Raw genomic sequence first — 5,000 nt, forward strand, 5'->3', positions numbered from 1 at the left:
AATTCGATTGTGGGGTAGCAGATTCTAAAAATCTGTTAGTGGTGATCCTCAAGAAATATGATGGTCTATACACTATTAATTGTCGGAGTGAATTCTTGAACTAAAATATAAGGCAGCTTTTTTAAGTGCAATCAAACAGCCCTTGATAAAGTCTGAAGTGGTTCTTGCTCTCTACCTATCGATTAGAACAGAAACAGCAAGTGTCATTGTACTACTCTTTGTACATGACAAAGATGCGGCTGAATAACAAAACAATTCAAAAGCAACTTGTGCTTTTACCCGGCCAGATTATGCAAAAATTTCCTATTGGACGCAACTGTACCCTGAGATCTGTTGACTTATTTATTTTTTACTTATATTGAATTATGTTTGTATTTATTCAGAAAAAGTGAAATTCTTTAAATTATCTCTACATTATCATTGTTGCCTTCTGTTGCAACCACCTGTGGGTTGTATGTTGGATTAATATCCACTTCAACACTAAACCATAATATATGTTTAAATCAGGCAGTCATATTCATATCTGGTTAAAATGAGCTGTAAAATTTAAACAACTGGAAAGATTGGACTAATGTTAACATATTGTAAACTTTATGTACACCGACTGATTAATGTACACATTAGGCAATTATCCACATCCTGTGTTACCTAAATATATATATATATATATATATATATATATATATATATATATATATATATATATATATATATATGTATATATATATATATATATATATATAAATATAATTATATATAAATTTCTACCTCATACTTGGGATCAAACGCTAGCCCCTTCTAATGAAAGGCCAGGTCGAAACCAACCATGCCACGAGAGATCATAAAAGATATCGGAACCTGACACTACCCAGCTATCCGAGGATTTACCTTGGCGAGACATCAGTCTCTTACCAGCGAGTTTTACCCGATATCCCGGCCCACCACGTGACACAATTGGTAGTAATTCATTCAAATTACCCCTAATGAGTCAATATGGATAAATATTAACACAATATCGTGTTCAAATAAAAATAAATTTCTACCTCATACTTGGGATCGAACGCTAGCCCCTTCTAATGAAAGGCCAGGTCGAAACCAACCATGCCACGAGAGACCATAAAAGATATCGGAACATGACATTACCAAGCTGTCCGAGGATTTACCTGGAGAGACATCAGTCTCTTACCATCGAGTTTTACCCGATATCCCGGCCCACCACGTGACACAATTGGTAGTAATTCATTCAAATTACCCCTAATTAGTCAATATGGATAAATATCAACACAATATCGTGTTCAAATAGAAATAAATTTTTACCTCATACTTGGGATCGAACTCTAGCCCCTTCTAATGAAAGGCCAGGTCGAAACCAACCATGCCACGAGAGACCATAAAAGATATCGGAACCTGTCACTACCCAGCTCTCTGAGGATTTACCTGGCGAGACATCAGTCTCTTACCAGCAAGTTTTACCCGATATCCCGGCCTACCACGTGACACAATTGGTAGTAATTCATTCAAATTACCCCTAATGAGTTAATATGGATAAATATTAACACAATATCGTGTTCAAATAAAAATAAATTTCTACCTCATACTTGGGATCGAACGCTAGCCCCTTCTAATGAAAGGCCAGGTCGAAACCAACCATGCCACGAGAGACCATAAAAGATATAGGAACATGACATTACCAAGCTGTCCGAGGATTTACCTGGCGAGACATCAGTCTCTCACCATCGAGTTTCACCCAATATCCCGGCCCACCACGTGACACAATTGGTAGTAATTCATTCAAATTACCCCTAATGAGTCAATATGGATAAATATCAAAACAATATCGTGTTCAAATAGAAATAAATTTCTACCTCATACTTGGGATCGAACGCTAGCCCCTTCTAATGAAAGGCCAGGTCGAAACCAACCATGCCACGAGAGACCATAAAAGATATCGGAACCTGACACTACCTAGCTGTCCGAGGATTTACCTGGCGAGACATCAGTCTCTTACCAGCGAGTTTTACCCGATATCCCGGCCCACCACGTGACACAATTGGTAGTAATTCATTCAAATTACCCCTAATGAGTCAATATGGATAAATATCAACACAATATCGTGTTCATATAGAAATAAATTTCTACCTCATACTTGGGATCGAACACTAGCCCCTTCTAATGAAAGGCCAGATCGAAACCAACCATGACACGAGAGACCATAAAAGATATCGGAACCTGACACTACCTAGCTGTCCGAGGATTTAACTGGTGAGACATCAGTCTCTTACCAGCGAGTTATACCCGATATCCTGGCCCACCACGTGAATTGGTAGTAATTCATTCAAATTACCCCTAATGAGTCAATATGGATAAATATCAACACAATATCGTGTTCAAATAGAAATAAATTTCTACCTCATACTTGGGATCGAACGCTAGCCCCTTCTAATGAAAGGCCAGGTCGAAACGAACCATGCCAAGAGAGACCATAAAAGATATCGGAACCTGACACTACCTAGCTGTCCGAGGATTTACCTGGCTAGACATCAGTCTCTTACCATCGAGTTTTACCCGATATCCCGGCCCACCACGTGACACAATTGGTAGTAATTCATTCAAACTACCCCTAATGAGTCAATATGGATAAATATCAACACAATATCGTGTTCAAATAGAAATAAATTTCTACCTCATACTTGGCATCGAACGCTAGCCCCTTCTAATGAAAGGCCAGGTCGAAACGAGCCATGTCACGAGAGACCATAAAAGATATCGGAACCTGTCACTACCTAGCTGTCAGAGGATTTACCTGGCGAGACATCAGTCTCTTACCAGCGAGTTTTACCCGATATCCCGGCCCACCACGTGACACAATTGGTAGTAATTCATTCAAATTACCCTTAATGAGTCAATATGGATAAATATCAACACAATATCGTGTTCAAATAGAAATAAATTTCTACCTCATACTTGGGATCGAACGCTAGCCCCTTCTAATGAAAGGCCAGGTCGAAACCAACCATGCCACAAGAGACCATAAAAGATATCGGAACCTGACACTACCTAGCTGTCCGAGGATTTGCCTGGCGAGATATCAGTCTCTAGTTTCACCCGATATCCCGGCCCACCACGTGACACAATTGGTAGTAATTCATTCAAATTACCCCTAATGAGTCAATATGGATAAATATCAAAACAATATCGTGTTCAAATAGAAATAAATTTCTACCTCATACTCGGGATCGAACGCTAGCCCCTTCTAATGAAAGGCCAGGTCGAAAACAACCATGCCACAAGAGACCATAAAAGATATCGGAACCTGACACTACCTAGCTGTCCGAGGATTTACCTGGCGAGACATCAGTCTCTCACCAGCGAGTTTTACCCGAAATCCCAGCCCACCACGTGGCACAATTGGTAGTAATTCATTCAAATTACCCCTAATGAGTCAATATGGATAAATATCAACACAATATCGTGTTCAAATAGAAATAAATTTCTACCTCATACTTGGGATCGAACACTAGCCCCTTCTAATGAAAGGCCAAGTCGAAACCAACAATGCCACGAGACACCATAAAAGATATCGGAACCTGACACTACCTAGCTGTCCGAGGATTTACCTGGTGAGACATCAGTCTCTTACCAGCGAGTTTTACCCGATATCCCGGCCACCACGTGAATTGGTAGTAATTCATTCAAATTATCCCTAATGAGTCAATGTGGATAAATATCAACACAATATCATGTTCAAATAGAAATTAATTTCTACCTCATACTTGGAATCGAACGCTAGCCCCTTCTAACGAAAGGCCAGGTCGAAACCAAAAATGCCACAGGAGACCATAAAATATATCGGAACCTGACACTACCTAGCTGTCCTAGGATTTACCTGGCTAGACATCAGTCTCTTACCATCGAGTTTTACCCTATATGCCGGCCCACCACGTGACACAATTGGTAGTAATTCATTCAAATTACCCCTAATGAGTCAATATGGATAAATATCAAAACAATATCGTGTTCAAATAGAAATAAATATCTACCTCATACTTGGGATCGAACGCTAGCCCCTTCTAATGAAAGGCCAGGTCGAAACCAACCATGCCACGAGAGACCATAAAAGATATCGGAACCTGACACTACCTAGCTGTCAGAGGATTTACTTGGCGAGACATCAGTCTCTTACCAGCGAGTTTTACCCGATATCCCGGCCCACCACGTGACACAATTGGTAGTAGTTCATTCAAATTACCCCTAATGAGTCAATATGGATAAATATTAACACAATATCGTGTTCAAATAGAAATAAATTTCTACCTCATACTTGGGATCGAACGCTAACCCCTTTCTAATGAAAGGCCAGGTCGAAACCAACCATGCCACGAGAGACCATAAAAGATATCGGAACCTGTCACTACCTAGCTGTCCGAGGATTTACCTGGCGAGACATCAGTCTCTTACCAGCGAGTTTTACCCGATATCCCGGCCCACAACGTGACACAATTGGTAGTAATTCATTCAAATTACCCCTAATGAGTCAATATGGATAAATATCAACACAATATCGTGTTCAAATAGAAATAAATTTCTACCTCATACTTGGGATCGAACGCTAGCCCCTTCTAATGAAAGGCCAGGTCGAAACCAACCATGCCACGAGAGACCATAAAAGATATCGGAACCTGACACTACCTAGCTGTCCGAGGATTTACCTGGCCAGACATCAGTCTCTTACCATCTAGTTTTACCCGATATCCCGGCCCACCACGTGACACAATTGGTAGTAATTCATTCAAATTACCCCTAATGAGTCAATATGGATAAATATCAAAACAATATCGTGTCCAAATATAAATAAATTTCTACCTCATACTTGGGATCGAACGCTAGCCCCTTCTAATGAAAGGCCAGGTCGAAACCAACCATGCCGCGAGAGACCATAAAAGATATCGGAACCTGACACTACCTAGCTATCCGAGGATTTACCTGGCGAGACATCAGTC

The sequence above is a fragment of the Palaemon carinicauda genome, chromosome 37 (genome assembly GCF_036898095.1).
Source record: "Palaemon carinicauda isolate YSFRI2023 chromosome 37, ASM3689809v2, whole genome shotgun sequence".
Taxonomy (NCBI): Eukaryota; Metazoa; Arthropoda; class Malacostraca; order Decapoda; family Palaemonidae; genus Palaemon; species Palaemon carinicauda.